This window comes from Ranitomeya variabilis, chromosome 4, assembly GCF_051348905.1.
Source record: "Ranitomeya variabilis isolate aRanVar5 chromosome 4, aRanVar5.hap1, whole genome shotgun sequence".
Taxonomy (NCBI): domain Eukaryota; kingdom Metazoa; phylum Chordata; class Amphibia; order Anura; family Dendrobatidae; genus Ranitomeya; species Ranitomeya variabilis.
Window position 1 is genome coordinate 722,890,302 of NC_135235.1, and position 16,930 is coordinate 722,907,231.

General features: G+C 45.0%; 1 protein-coding gene and 1 long non-coding RNA gene across 5 annotated transcripts in view; both read left to right on the top strand.

Annotated features, from left to right (window-relative positions):
• LOC143766657 (uncharacterized) overlaps nt 1-16,930 on the top strand; it is a 1,190,188-nt gene that overhangs the window by 751,572 nt on the left and 421,686 nt on the right. The gene's annotated exons all lie outside the window — the stretch shown is intronic.
• LOC143766640 (uncharacterized) overlaps nt 1-16,930 on the top strand; it is a 38,060-nt gene that overhangs the window by 19,693 nt on the left and 1,437 nt on the right. Inside the window, exons 2-4 of one of the 4 annotated variants that reach the window (XR_013213611.1) lie at nt 5,896-6,542; nt 7,984-8,045; nt 12,893-12,985. This is a non-coding gene — a long non-coding RNA (uncharacterized LOC143766640). Of the gene's footprint in view, nt 1-5,895; nt 6,543-7,983; nt 8,046-12,892; nt 14,801-16,930 lie in introns of those variants that run through there. The other 3 variants (XR_013213609.1, XR_013213608.1, XR_013213610.1) reach the window with 3 other exon arrangements.

Below are 16,930 nucleotides of genomic sequence, written 5' to 3' on the forward strand. Positions count from 1 at the left end.
CTGGCAGACACTCATTACAATCGGCCTCCGTTGACCAGACCACTGCTGCCCGTGTACCCCTGGAACCTATTTTACAGTGCCTACAGCCAGCCCATTTTATCATGTTAGGCCTTCGAAGCCTGTCTGCGGTCCCTCCTTCCACTAGGCCTCCACTGACCAGACCACTGCTGCCCGTGTACCCCCTGGAACCTATTTTACAGTGCCTACAGCCAGCCCATTTTATTATGTTAGGCCTTGGAAGCCTGTCTGCGGTCCCTCCTTCCACTAGGCCTCCACTGACCAGACCACTGCTGCCCGTGTACCCCCTGGAACCTATTTTACAGTGCCTACAGCCAGCCCATTTTATTATGTTAGGCCTTGGAAGCCTGTCTGCGGTCCCTCCTTCCACTAGGCCTCCACTGACCAGACCACTGCTGCCCGTGTACCCCTGGAACCTATTTTACAGTGCCTACAGCCAGCCCATTTTATTATGTTAGGCCTTCGAAGCCTGTCTGCGGTCCCTCCTTCCACTAGGCCTCCACTGACCAGACCACTGCTGCCCGTGTACCCCTGGAACCTATTTTACAGTGCCTACAGCCAGCCCATTTTATCATGTTAGGCCTTGGAAGCCTGTCTGCGGTCCCTCCTTCCACTAGGCCTCCACTGACCAGACCACTGCTGCCCGTGTACCCCTGGAACTAATTATAAAGTGCCTACAGCCAGCCCATTTTATTATGTTAGGCCTTGGAAGCCTGTCTGCGGTCCCTCCTTCCACTAGGCCTCCACTGACCAGACCACTGCTGCCCGTGTACCCCTGGAACCTATTTTACAGTGCCTACAGCCAGCCCATTTTATTATGTTAGGCTTTCGAAGCCTGTCTGCGGTCCCTCCTTCCACTAGGCCTCCACTGACCTGACTACTGCTGCCCGTGTACCCCTGGAACCTATTTTACAGTGCATAGAGCCTATTTTTTTATTTTATTTAATATTAAATAAAGCCATGATGGACTACGCTGTACCACGCTATGAGCTACCCAGTTGACAATTCTTTTGTGAGAAAAGCCATCCCACCCCTCCACCAGCATGTTAAAGACCACATTGTCCTTTCATTCTGTCAATCTGTGAGTCCAAAGGTACACCTGACAACAGACACATGGAGCGGTAGGCATGGCCACGGAAGGTTACGTGTCCTTTGTGGCGCAATGGGTTAATGTATTGGATGCATGGTCCACACAGGGGACAGCCTGGTAAGTATGTCTGCAGTCCCTAATTCAAGTTGTCCTCAAATGAATAAATCTGAGCTTCCACCTTCTGGCTCTCATTAAGTGCTGTTTTTTAAAAGCTTGTTGGTTCCGGCCTACTAACGGTGTCTGCCCCTGCCTGGTGTTGTCCTCAACTGAATAAAGCTGAGCTTCTACCTTCTGGCTCTCATTAAGTGCTGTTTTTTAAAAGATTGGTGGTTCCGGCCTACTAACGGTGTCTGCCCCTGCCTGGTGTTGTCCTCAACTGAATAAAGCTGAGCTTCTACCTTCTGGCTCTCATTAAGTGCTGTGTTTTTAAAAATAGGTGGTTATGGGCCTACTAACGGTGTCTGCCCCTGCCTGGTGTTGTCCTCAACTGAATAAAGCTGAGCTTCTACCTTCTGGCTTTTGGCCTACAGTAGCAAATATTAAACTGCATTTGGCCTATTAGTGTGTTTGGGCACTTAAAACAGTGTCTGCTGCTCCTGGGTTTGCTACTCCACTCAACAAAGCAATGCCGCCTGTTTAGTCCTGTTACCAATTTTGAACTGCATTTAGCCTACTTTATTCTTTGGCCCTATATCTGTTTCCTCCTCATCCTGCCCATTCCCCAGCCACTGCTAGATGAGTCTGCTGGTACATTGACCTAGACCACTACATTCCCCTTGCACTCTACACAGCCAGAATCTGACCCTGCTGAAAGTAAGGTTCCCCTTCCCGCATGTTATACCACCTTACACAGGGACAAAGAGGAAGGTGCAGATGAAAGTGCAGGTTCCTTCATCAGGTGGGGGGGGGGCATACTCGTTGGCGACGTCACTGGCACAGGGCCCCTCAGAGTACGCAAAAGTGTCGCTGCTGGTGGGAGGCGCCCCCGCCGTGCAAACACACCGCTGTACTTTGAGGGGCCCTGTGCCAGTGCCAATGCCAACGAGGGGGCCTCCCTGCTTGCTTAGGATCACAGCACTTGCAAACTTGACATACTTACCTCTCACTGCTCCACCGCCGTGACGTAGTCCACGTTTCCTGGGCCCACTAAAAGCTTGAACCAGCCCTACCCTCCACAACTTTTGCAAAATGACCCCAAGTTCCAATGCCCAACTATTATTATAAAGTTAATTAAGATTGACAAGCTTCAGAAACAAGAGTGGATGTTTTTGGCATTAAAATGGGCACTGTAGGTGTTTTCCTGGCCTCCACTCACTGCCGACTATGCTTCCCCATTGACTTGCATTGGGTTTCGTGTTTCGGTCGATCCCCGACTTTTAGCGATAATCGGCCGAGTGCACTCGACTCGACTCTGGACAAAGTCGGGTTTCACAAAACCCGACTCGACCTTAAAAAAAATGAAAGTCGCTCAACCCTACTCACCGGTAATGCTCTTTTATAGAGCCCACGACAGCACCCATTCATATCCCTCCCTTTTCTTTTCTTTAGTTGCACGTGGTGCCTTGGTAAGGAGGTTTGAATAATAGAGTAATATCGGATAAGGTTGTAAATATGTATATATATGAGCCTATTAACTAAAACTCCTGGCGGCGGTTCCTCCTATTCTCTGTAAAACAAACTGAGGAGCGAGGGGGGGCCGCCCCTTTTATCTCTGTAGGTTTCCTGTTCCTAGGGGCGGATCCCCTCTCTAGTGGGTGCTGTCGTGGTCTCTATAAAAGAGCATTACCGGTGAGTAATCCGGTATTTCTCATGATTGCATACACCTGGCTTTGAAGTTCAAAGCTCAATGAGGTTCCAAACCAAAAAAGTGCTTTAGTAAGTCAGTAAAAAGTAGGTAGGAGTATTTAAAACAAGAAAATGATAAGGGTGCCCATACTTATGCACCTGTCAAATTTTGTTTGAATGCAGATTGCACATTTTCTGTTAGTACAATAAACCTCATTTCAAGGCAGAAACATTACTGTGTCCAACAGTTATTAGATATATGAAACTGAAATAGCTGTTGCAAAAAAATTTTTTTTATAAAACATTAAGCTTAAGATTAATAGGGGTGCCCAAACTTTTTCATATGACTGTATGTTTCAACGAATATTTGAGCCTATGGATCCATTGTATGTCCGTTTTGCAAGCCTGCGAGAAAATCTCGCTGTACGGATGCCATACGGATTACATACGGAGGATGACATGCGCAAAATACGCTGCCACAGCCTGCCTACGGATGACATACGGATCACTATTTTGGGAACATTTCTGCGTATTACGGCCATAAAAAAAAGGACCGTATTTTCATACGCCTAGTGTGACGCCGGCCTAATGTGTCCAGGGCCGGACTGGGGCTAAAATTCAGCCCTGACATGTGAATGTGCACAGGCCCACTTGTCGCATAGTGAATGTGTAATATGTTGGTGCAGCTGTAGGTTACAAGAAGTGAGGTGAGTGTAACACGACTACATAGTAACAGCTGTGCCCAGTATTACAGTTCTGCCCTGTTTATTGCTCTTAGGTGCAGGACCGGGCAAAACTGCTATTTTACACACAGAGCTGGGGCTCATAGATAATGAAGATGATGCTGCGCACTCCATTGTGCTGCAGCATCTTCATATACAGAAGCTGATGGACAGTGATGCCAAGAGTCAGATACCACTGAGCTAATATTTATGTATTTATTTTACTCACTGATATAGCACCATGGATTCCACAGCACTTTACAGAAGTTATCATTACTCTCCCCATTGGGGCTCACAATCTACATTCCCTATGAGTCTTTGTAGTGTGGGAGAAAACCAGAGAACCCGGAAGAAACCCACGCAAACATGGGGAGAACATGCAAACTCCTTGCAGATGTTGTCATTGGTGGGATTTGAGCTCAAAGCAACAGTGCTAACCACTGAGCCACCAAAAATCTCTACAAAGGCCAAGATCTGTATTACCGCCGCATTGTGACCATACAGTGGTAGATACCAGTCCTGCAGAACATATACTGTAGACCATTCCCATGCCCCATAAAGAGGTTGGCTATGAGGGGGCACAGGAGGCCCCCATGGCTGTGCCTTGTAATTGCAGGTAGGTTTTCCTATTTAATGTGAAGTCATTATGTGTAAGGACAAATTCCATTAATTTAATTATCAATTGTGACATCCCCCTCTCCACAATGCTATGTAACAGATATATTTCTCCACTGCTCTCAACTTATCCGTGTGTCTGATGGATGAGTACAATGCCTCGACATCGGCTGTGACTAGAACCATGTTTTCTGTCAACTGTATGTTTTCAAAATGGCCGAAAGCGGCAGTGGTATCCTTAATGTAGGATGGTAATTGTATCACTATAGGTTTAAAAAAAAAAAAAAAAAAATTAATTAAGACATCAGTAGGTTAAGTGTTTTTGCATATCCATATTGAATCAGGAGCTCCATATAATACTCCATAAAGTTTATGATGGTTCCATAAGATGCTCCATATTAAAATATGCCCCATATAATCCTGCATAAGAGTTAATAATGGCCCCATAAGATGCTCCATAGAAACATTTGCCTAATATAATGTTGCACAAATGTTGATTATGGCCCCATAAGATGCTCCATACAGACATTTGCCCCATATAATGCTGCACAAACGTTATGGCCCCATACAGACACTTGCCCCATATACTGCTGCACAAACGTTGATTATGGCCCCATAAGATGCTCCATACAGACACTTGCCCCATATAGTGCTGCACAAACGTTATGGCCCCATAAGATGCTCCATACAGACACTTGCCCCATTAGCTGTTGCTGTGATGTAAAAAAAAAAAAAATCACATACTCACCTCTCCTTCGCTCAGGCACCCGGCACTTCCAATATTCACCTGCTCTTCGTTCCGGCGCTGCTCCATCTTTAGCGTCTTCTGCACTGACGTTCAGGCAGAGGGCGCGCACTAACCACGTCACCGCGCCCTCTGACCTGAGCGTCACTGCAGAAGACGCTGAAGACAGAACGGTGCCCGGAACAGGGAGCAGGTGAATATCGCGCAGCGCTCCCCCACCCCATTATACTCACCTGCTGCTGGCGCGGTGCAGTCCCTGCTTGCCTGGCGCCGCAGCTTCCTGTACTGAGCGGTCACCGTTACCGCTCATTACAGTAATGAGTATGCGGCTCCACCCTTATGGGAGGTGGAGCTGCATATTCATTACTGTAATGAGCGGTACCATGTGACAGCTTAGTACAGGAAGCAGCCGGCGCCGGGGAAGCAGGGACCGCGCCAGGAGCAGGTGAGTATTATTAGACAGCCCCCGCTCCCCCTTCCCTGCCGACCCCTGGGTATGACTCAAGTATAAGCCGAGAGGGCGACTTTCAGCCCAAAAATATGGGCTGAAAATCTCAGCTTATACACGAGTATATACGGTATTTTAGTACCAAAGAATGTTTGGGATCATTATTGAATTATGGTTACCAATGAAGTGATTTATTGTCTTTGCTCAGTGCATTAATATTTTCTAGTGGGGGGCAATTTTACCATATAGGGGCACAAAGGAGGCATTATTACTATGAAAGGGGCACAGTGGTGGCAGTATTATGTGGGCAGGAAGTATTGTACCACACACCAGGTGCAGTAATAGGGACACATATGGCAGCAGGGGCTCAGAATTGGGATATCAGCAGGATGAGGAGTTTGTGCAGGTTGGGAATAGATGTTGATGGCTGGAATATGAGAAGTGAAACGTGTCTTCGTTGTTTTCTCTACAGCCGAGTCCTGGTTTCAAGAAGTTGTCATGTCAGTCTGGGCCAGATGGAAAAGACGGAAAAAGTGAATGATTCCACCAGAAAGAACATCAGCGGTAAATCATTATCTGTAACTGCTGTGATCACTTACTGTATCTTCCAGGATGAGGAGATCCCAGGCATGGAACGAGTCCATCATTGGATTCGTTTGATAGATGACATAATTTTCATCTAGGAGGAACCAGAGGATGAATTAAAGTCTCTTATGGACAGATTGAATGACAACAATAAGAACATCAAGTTGTCATATAAGTTTGGATGGAATGTTGAATTCTTGGATTTGTTAATTACAGCATTACCCAACGGCAGATTATCTACAACAGTTTATCGTTAACCCACTGCAACAAATTCAATATTATATGTGTCAGCCTTACATACGAAATCCACCATTAATGGTATACTCATTGGACAAATTTTGAGTATCAGGAGAATTTGCTCGGAGGAAAATTCATTTGAGGAACAATCAACAATATTGAGAAAACTATTCCAAGATCGTGACTACAGCAGGAGAGTTATTCAAAAGGATACATGCGAGCCAAACATACCCCCCCAGAGAACAATTATTACATAAAAATCAACCTATACAAACTTCACAGGCAATAGACAATCAGGTAAGATTCATTACGAATTACAGTAATGGGTGGCATGCTCTGAAAAATATTGTTCAAAAGCATTGGCGCATTCTTCTGACGGATCCCATTTTGAAAAAAATACTACCGAAGGGACCTTCTTTTGTAGAAAACGAGCTCCTAGTCTACGGGACATACTCACACATAGCAACTATTACCCCAAAAAGAAAGAAACTATAAAAAAAACAAATGGAATGCAAAGGGTTTTTTCCCTGTGGTATTTGTAAGGGATGCGCCAATATGAGGAAGGGACATACATTTACCAACTTTAATAACACCAGGAGCTTTAATATAAGACTTCATATCACATGTTCCACGAAAGGTGTAATTTACGTAGCTAAGTGCCCATGCAAAACGCTTTATGTGGGCATGACCGCCCACGAACTAAAAATTAGAGTGCGGGAGCATTGTTTGGATATAGACAAAGCTAAAATAGTGGAGGAAGAAGCCACTTTAAAAACCCTTCCAAGACACTTTAAGAAATTCCATCAATGTAACTCCAGATTGTTGATTTTAAGGGGTACTATACAGTGGACCTGGGACCCAGAGGTGGGGATATTGGGAAAAGATTGTCAAAAAAAGAATGCCAATATATAGATTAGGCACTGTAGCCCCAGAAGGGCTAAACGAGAGTTTTGGCTTTGAGGCATTCTTATAAAGATACATTTAACCCCTTGCCGACCTGTGACGCCACATAAGCGTCATGAAAGTCGGTGCCAATCCGACCTGTGATGCCTATGTGGCGTCATGTAGGGATCGCGCCCCTGCAGATCGGGTGAAAGGGTTAACTCCAATTTCACCTGACCTGCAGGGACAGGGGGAGTGATACTTCAGCCCAGTCGGTTGGCCAACGAAACTTGGTGAAATATTACAATCCAGCCATGGCCGGTGCTGCAATATCATCGGCCACGGCTGGAGACCCCGATACGCCCCGCCACCGACTGACAGCGGCGATCTGCCGCAGCCAATCTTTCCTCCCCTCAGTTATGTCCTCCTCTGCCCTGCTCTCCCCTCCATCCTGTCTGGCCCCCCCACTGTCCAATCCCACCCCTCCGGGGTCCCTCCCGGTGTCCGTCCGGCATCTAGGATGGGCGCTGCCATCTTCCATAATGGCAGATGACAGCCGGCAGATTCGTTCATTCATTTTGATCACTGTGATAGGTTCTATTACAGTTATCAAAATAAAAAATAGTAAATACCCCCCCCCCCCCCCCTTTATCACCCCCATAGGTAGGGAACATCATAAAATAAAGAAAATATTTTTATTTTTCCACTAGGGTTAGGGTTAGAACTAGGGTTAGGGTTAGAACGTGTGGGGTCAGGCACGCGCATTCCTGCAGCAAAGCATTTCGCAGCTAAGCATAAAGACGCCGCAGTTATTTCAAAGGCCGGGAATTAACATCCATCTCCTCTCTTCATACAGGTAGAAACATCTCTGCTCGCTGTTATCTGCTGCCTACCATCCTGCAACCTTCCCCTTTAATGGTACAAACATCTCTGCTTGCTGTTATCTGCTGCCTTCCATCCTGCAACCTTCCCCTTTAATGGTACAAACATCTCTGCTCGCTGTTATCTGCTGCCTACCATCCTGCAACCTTGCCTTTAATGTACCTGCTGAATGTTTGTTAAATTCATTTGTTGCATTGTATTACTTACTGCTGTACATCCATGCTGGGGTCACAGGAGATATTTCGTGTTCAAGGTGTTAGAGCATATGGTTACATAGTTATTAAGGTTGAAGGAAGACTGTAAGTCCATCTAGTTCAACCCATAGCCTAACCTAACATGCCCTAACGTGCTGATCCAGAGGAAGGCAAAAAAAACCCATTTGGCAAAGAGTAACTCCACCATGGGGAAAAAAATTCCTTCCCGACTCCACACACGGCAATCAGACTAGTTCCCTGGATCAACGCCTTATCAAGGAATCTAGTGTATATACCCTGTAACATTATACTTTTCCAGAAAGGCATCCAGTCCCCTCTTAAATTTAATTAATGAATCACTCATTACAACATCATACGGCAGAGAGTTCCATAGTCTCACTGCTCTTACAGTAAAGAACCCGCGTCTGTTATTATGCTTAAACCTTCTTTCCTCCAGACGTAGAGGATGCCCCCTTGTCCCTGTCTCAGGTCTATGATTAAAAAGATCATCAGAAAGGTCTTTGTACTGTCCCCTCATATATTTATACATTAAAATAAGATCACCCCTTAGTCTTTGTTTTTCCAAACTAAATAGCCCCAAGTGTAATAACCTATCTTGGTATGGCAGACGCCCCAGTCCTCTAATAACCTTGGTCGCTCTTCTCTGCACCCGCTCCAGTTCAGCTATGTCTTTCTTATACACCGGAGACCAGAACTGTGCACAGTATTCTAAGTGTGGTCGAACTAGTGACTTGTATAGAGGTAAAATTATGTTCTCCTCATGAGCATCTATGCCTCTTTTAATACATCCTGGTTGCAGCCAGGCTCAGTGCCTTTGATCATGTAACCTCCCCTGGGGTGTTGGCCAATTGCTAATTTATCCCAAATAAGGACCCACAATCCCTCTCACCTGTTCCTTTACTCAGTCCTATAAATTTAGTAGCATCTTAAGGGGTGCACGCGTGTAGGGTCAGGCACGCGCATTCCTGCAGCAAAGCATTTCGCAGCTAAGCATAGACGCCGCAGTTATTTCAACGGCAGTTAGCCACAGCAGGAGTCAGGGCTCCACTCTATGATCTGCCTTTTAGGTGTGTCTGCTGAGTAAGCACTTATTACTTGGATCTAGCTTTTCTATTAACCCATCTTCCTCCTTCACCATGTTTACATATGCCCTTACTGTGTTTGCTCCACTAATCCTCTCTCCTTCGCTATCACAAACCCCAACACTCTCTAATCTAATAATCATCTCCCCTTCCCTCTTAACTCCCCACCTGTCCTAGTCTGCTGACCTGCTCCTCAACCTCAAATCTGTCCTAAGAAAACAAGTCGGCCACTCTTTCTCCCACCTGTTCTCCCTTTCTCTGCTTTTCCTCACTGCTGGAGACATATCTACCAACCCGGGACCCCCACAGCTCATACCTCCCACTACTACCCCCTCCAATCGCTCCCTATCTAATATGAACTACCGTAATCTTTGCAACATAAAACCCGTGCCCCTGACGCCCACCTCGCTGCTCCCTCTCTCTGGAGCACTCTGGAATGCCCGCTCAATCTGCAATCAGCTTCACGTGATTCACAACCTTTTTCTCTCTCGCAATCTTGCCTTCCTTGGCCTCAGAAACATGGCTAACACCCTCTGACACCGCCTCCCCTGCTGCGCTGTGTTACGGAGGCCTCCACTTCACCCACACCCCTCGACCCGGCAACAACATGGTGGAGGAGTGGGTCTTCTCCTTTCTTCTAACTGCATCTTTAACCCAATCCCACCTCTACCCTCCCTTATCCTCCCCTCTTTTGAAGTCCATTCTGTCCGCATCTACTCTCCCTCCAAGTGGCCATCATATACCGACCTCGAGGCCCGGCCACTCCCTTTATTGACCAATTCTCCACCTGGCTTCTTCACTTTCTGCTGACATTCCCACCATCATGGGTGACTTCAACATCCCCATTGATACTCTTCAGTCAACAGCCTCCAAACTTCTGTCCCTTACCTCATCCTTTGGACTTACTTAGTGGTCCTCTGCAGCCACCCACACAGACGGACATACATTAGACCTGGTATTCACCCATCTCTGCTCTCTAACTTCACCACCTCCCCTCTCCCTCTATCTGACCACCATCTGCTCACCTTCTCATCCCTGTCCACCTCACCTGTCATCCATGTCCAGCAAAATGCGCACCCCCGCAGAAACCTTGCACATCTAGACACCCACACACCCTCTGACCCTATCCTACCACTGGCATCCATATGCTCACTCCACAACACAGACAGTGCCACTGCTTTCTACAATGCCACTCTTGCATCAGCTATTGACACAGTTGCCCCTCTTGTCCATGGCAGAGTGCGACGTATCAATAGACAACCTTAGCACATAACACTGCTAAAAAGCTCCGGCAAGTGTCCAGGGTTGCGGAGCGGCGTTGGAAGAAAACACACTTGTAAGACCACGTCACTGCATTCAAACAGGCAACACTCGCTTTTAAATCTGCTCTCACCTCTGCTAAACAGGTCTACTTCACAACCCTCGTATCTTCCCTATCCTACAACCCCAGACAGTTATCAATACCTTTAACTCCCTCCTCTGCCCCCTCCATCCTCCCTCATCTCTGCTGAGGACTTTGCCACACACTTTAAAAATAAGATCAACCAGACAAGGCAAGTCTTGGTTGTTCAGCCATCACAACCCCTTTAGAAATCAAATGGTTACCCTCAGCAGGGAAGGACGCACATATATAGTAATTAGTAACCATCAACTAAAGGCATGTGCAGCGTCCAAAATATCTAGGAATAGACATACGTTCAACGCTATATAGGTATAATCATATAAAGAATTGCGTATAAGAACCAAAATAGTATCATAATCTTTATTAAAGAAAAAACCAAAGCAACATCAGGGGATATAACCCCTATAATACATAAAACATATTAAAAACTGGTAGCCACAAGTGTGTCATACAGATGAGCCAAAAAGATGTAGGTGGCACCAGACTGAGTGAATATTTATAACAAACAAATCAAAAAGAAAATAAACACTACCCTACCATACTCATAATGTTGTTGCCTAGTACCAAGTGGTACAAATAAGGCTGCGATCCTGCAATCAGGAGTCACTATGAACCATACTACCACTAAGATCTTCTGTGGTGTATATATACATAGACGCTTCACAGAGTGCTACAAAAGATAATGGTAGCTACATAGTAACAAATAAGGCAAGGAATAAGATAAGTACTTTACCTAAACACTCAGACAATGGTGCCACTGCCCCTACACGCGTTTCGGCGGCGTGCCTTCGTCAGGGGGAGTGGCATCATGTTCATGGGGACTCCTTTTAAACTTGGGGAGACCAATGGCAGACAAGTAAACGCCCAGCAAATGGTCACATGGTATAGGCACAGATGTAGTGCCGGGAGTTGTAGTCTAAATGTAACGAATGGAGGTGACGTCATGAAAGCGTCATGACGCACGCGACACTGACACGACTGAGGAGGGTGGGATGGACCAGCGCGCCCCCGGCAGTCAGCGGCGCTGGCCCAGAGCAACCAACCGTGCGGCCGTACATGGAAGGAAGCCCCGCCCAGCGAACCGCCCACCACCGGCGAGCGCCGCCCGTACTCGCCATATCCCCAGGGTGACACCGCGCATGCGTACTAGACCATGACGACCTCACACAAAAAAAATGCCCTCAATTGGATATGCATGGAGAATCATTCCATTTAAGAAAAGGTATAGGATCAAGCTAGTATCATCACCTAGCGAGATGGGTAAAATAATCCATGTTCTGTATAAATTTGGTATAATTACCATAATACATAGATAAAGACATCATTACATATATAGATAAAGTGCCCCCATATACATCAAAAAGGGTGAAGGATAAAATACCCCGATAAAGTGACACATGCAATATATAGATAAGTATAATTTATTGCACTAATCCAAAGCAGAACCCAGGTGAACAAAAAGTGACATAGTGCAAAATAAAAGTCACAATGACTAAAGTGCATACATATATGGCTAGAAAAAAGTTTTTTCAAGCCAATGAAAAGTGAATACTAAAAAGGTAGATATACATGAAAATATATATAATTATACATACTGGCTTATATATAGCCAGAGTGCAAAACTTGTGAAGCCAGGTGTGACTCTGGCCATAATTATAACACCAAATAGTATAAGTGCAATAGTGCCAGGAAAAAAAGTTAAAAATAATTAAAAGTGATAATTTATAAACCAATATAGAAAAATTCACGAAGTGTAATATAGAAAATGTATATATGTATAAAAAGGCCTAATATATAACTGAGGTGTAAAATTGTGAAGCCAGGTATAATCCTGGTCATAACTATAAAACCTAACAATATAAAGTGCAATAGAGCCATAAGAAAAATCAGGAGTAATAATATGAGCTATAAATGTATTAAAAATACATAATTGGGAACAGTATTAAATGGATACTTTACACGTCATCATAAAATATAACATCATCTTTTTCTGTCTGTGTAACCCACTCCATAGTCATTCAGAATTGGACGACAACAGATTCCAGTACAAGGGTACAGTGGGTGAATACAAAATCACACTGTTCATATATATATTATAATAATTTTCATTATAGTCCATAGATGTGCAAGGTGAAAACACCGGATTAAGCTCTTCCTTTTCAAGAGTTCTTATCTTCCTTCCAGAGCCGACCAAAAGAGGGACAGGACCACAACGACCACCAGGCGCAGGCAAAAGAGGAAATATTAACCCATCGGTCACCCCCAATGTTCTAAAAGGTATACAAGTAGCAGATGTTAATACCAAAATAAAAACTCAATAAACAGCATATAACCATCTAGAAACAAGCATAAAAACATAAAACCACACATTAAAAATACAACGTTGCACGGGGTAGTGATTCAAAGAAACGGAACAAAACTCAGTGTCTCATTGAGTCCATCTGGTTGTAGTGTACGCAGGGTCCAAATCCATTTGGCTTCTTTCTGTGCTAAATTACGACTAACGTTCCCTCCCCGAAGACTTGATCTAATATGATCAATACCTCTCACTTTGAGGCCAGATGGATCACAAGCATGATACTTTTTAAAATGTCTCGGGATGGTCTTAAGCTGTTCCGGATCATCTTCTTTGGCAGCCGCGAGAATATCGCGGACATGCTCTCTTACTCTGACCTTTAAGGGCCCGTGTTGTCAGTCCCACATATATCAAAGCACAAGGACAACTAGCATAATATACAACCGCCTGAGTCAGACAATTGATGCTATGAGTAATAATAAATTTCCTGCCATCAGACCACACTTATCCCATCCCTAACCCACCTCTTCAACCTATCACTAACTTCTGACACCTTCCCTTCTGCTTTCAAACATGCCACAATCACGCCTATCCTTAAAAAGCCAACCCTCGATCCAACTGCTATGTCCAGCTATTGCCCAATATCACTGCTCCCATTTGCTTCCAAACTCCTGGAGCAGCACATCCACTCTGAACTTTCCTCCCACCTCTCATCTAACTTGCTCTTTGACAATCTACAATCTGGTTTCCGCCCCATCACTCAACTGAGACAGCCCTAACCAAAATCGCCAACGACCTACTTACCGCGAAAGCTAATGGACAATACTCTATACTCCTCCTTCTAGACCTGTCCTCTGCTTTCGACACAGTTTACCACTGCCTCTTACTACAGATCCTCTCCTCCTTTGGCATCAAAGACCTCGCCCTATCCTGGATCTCCTTGTGCCTTTCCAACCGCACATTCGGCGTCTCCCACTCCCACACTACCTCCTCATCCCACCCTCTCTGTCGGAGTCCCCCAAGGCTCTGTTCTAGGACCCCTACTCTTCTTAATCTATACACTTGGCTTGGGACAACTCATAAAGTCCCATGGATTCCAGTACCACCTCTATGCTGATGACACTCAGATCTACCTCTTTGGCCCAGACGTCACCGCTCTGCTGTCCAGAATCCCAGAGTGTCTATCAGCCATATCCTCCTTCTTCTCCTTTTTCTTCCTCAAACTCAATATGGACAAATCTGAACTCATCATCTTTCCTCCATCCCATAGATCTTCCTTACCTGACCTATCTTTCGCAATCAATGACATCATTTCTGCGACCTCCCTGCTAACACCCTTGCACCTCTCCAGTCCATCCTTAACTCTGCTGCCCGACTAATCTCTCTGCTTCCCCCCTCTGCAAATCTCTTCACTGGCTCCCATTCCCTCAGCATATCCAGTTCAAATTACTAAATCTCACCTACAAAGCCATCCACAACCTGTCTCCTCCATATATCTCTGAACTAATCTCCCGATATCTTCCCTCACGTTATCTCCGGTCCTCCCAAGACCTCCTTCTCTCCTCCACACTTATTCGCTCCTCATCCAACCGCCTCCAAGACTTCTCCCGAATATCCCCCATCATCTGACTTTGCCCCAACACGTCCGACTATCAACCACATTCTGATCCTTCAGACGGAACTTGAAAACCCATCTCTTCAGGAATGCCTACAGCCTGCACTGACCCCGCTGCCTCCTCATCACTACCAAAGCTACCGCCTCACCAACACCGGAGCTCCTGCAATCCTCAACCTACTGTCTCCTTCCCCATAATCCTGTAGAATGTAAGCCCGCAAGGGCAGGGTCCTCGCCCCTCTTTATCAGTCTGTCATTGTTTGTTTACTGTAAGTGATATCTGTAACTTGTATGTGACCGCCTGTAAAGCTCCATGGAATCAATGGTGCTATATAAATAAATAATAATAATAACTAGGGTTAGGGTTAGAATAAGGGTATGTGTACACGGTGCGGATTTGGCTGTGGTGCGGATTTGGCTGGGGATTTGCAGCAGTTTTCCATGCGGTGTACAGTACCATGTAAGCCTATGGAAAACCAAATCCGCTGTGCTCATGGTGCGGAAAATACTGCGTGGAAACGCTGAGTTGTATTTTCCGCAGCATGTCAATTCTTTGTGCGGATTCCGTTTTACACAAGTTAAATCCGCACAAAAAACGCAGGAAATCCGCGGATTTTTCAAAAACGGTGCTGAAAAATCCGCATACGAATACGCAACGTGGGCACATAGCTTTAGGATTAGGGTTGGAATTAGAGTTAGGGTTGGGATTAGGGTTGAGGTTGGAATTAGGGATAAGATTAGGGTTAGCGGTGTGTTGGGCTTAGAGTTAGGTTTGTGGTTAGGGTTATAGTTAGAGGTGTGTTGGGGTTAGAATTGTGGTTAGGGTTGGGATTAGGGCTAGGGGTTTGTTGGGGTTAGAGTTGTGGTTAGGGTTATGGTTGGGATTAGGGTTAGGGGTGTGTTGGGGTTAATGTTTGAGTTAGAATTGAGGGGTTTCCACTGTTTAGGCACATCGGGGGGTCCCAAACATGGCGCCACCATTGATTCCAGCCAATCTTGCATTCAAAAAGTCAAATGGTGCTCACTCCCTTCCGAGCCCTGGCGTGCGCCCAAACAGTGGTTCCCCCCACATATGGGGTATCAGCATACTCAGTAAAAAATGCACAACAAATTTGGGGGTCTAATTTCTCCTGTTACCCTTAGGAAAATAAAAAATTGGGGGCTACAAAAAAAATTGTGGGAAAAAAATGATTTTTTTTTTTCACAGCTCTGCGATATAAACTTTTGTGAAGCACTTGGGAGTTCAAAGTGCTAACCACACATCTAAGTAAGCTCCTTGGGGGGGGGGGGGGGGGGTTTAGTTTCCAAAATGGGGTCACTTGTTGGGGGTTTCTACTGTTTAGGCACATCAGGGGCTCAGCAAAAGCAACGTGACGCCCGCTGACAATTCCATCAAAGTCTGCATTTCAAAACGTCACTACTTCCCTTCCGAGCCCCGACGTGTGCCCAAACAGTGGTTTACTCCCACATATGGGGTATCAGCGTACTCAGGACAAACTGGACAACAACTTCTGGGGTCCAATTTCTCCTGAAACCCTTGTGTAAATAAAAAATTGCGGACTAAAAAAATCATTTTTGAGGAAAAAAAAAATATTTTTTTATTTTCAAGGCCCTACGTTATAACACACAGGGGCTCTCCAACGCGACATGGTGTACGCTAAAGATTGGAGCCAGTTTTTAATTAAAAAAGTCAAATGGTGCTCCTTCCCTTCAGAGCCCTGCCGTGCGCCCAAACAGTGGATCCCCCCACATATGGGGTATCGGCGTACTCAGGACAAATTGTACAACAACTTTCGTGGTCAACTTTCTCCGTTTACCCTTGGGAAAATAATAAAATTGTTGCTAAAAGATCATTTGTGACTAAAAAGTTAAATGTTCATTTTTTCCTTCCATGTTGCTTCTGCTGCTGTGAAACACCTGAAGGGTTAATAAACTTTTGAATGTGGTTTTGAGTACGTTGAGGGGTGCAGTTTTTAGAATGGTGTAACTTTTGGGTATTTTCAGCCATATAGACCCCTCAACTGACTTCAAATGTGAAGTAGACCCCTAAAAAAAAATGGTTTTGTAAATTTTGTTGTAAAAATTAGAAATCGCAGGTCAAATTTTAAACCTTATAACATCATAGCAAAAAAAAAAATGTTTCAAAAATTGTGCTGATGTAAAGTAGACATGTGGGAAATGTTATTTATTAACTACTTTGTGTCACATAACTCTCTGGTATAACAGAATAAAAATTCAAAATTTGAAAATTGCAAAATTTTCAAATTTTTTGCCAAATTTCCATTTTTTTCACAAACACAAAAATTATCGA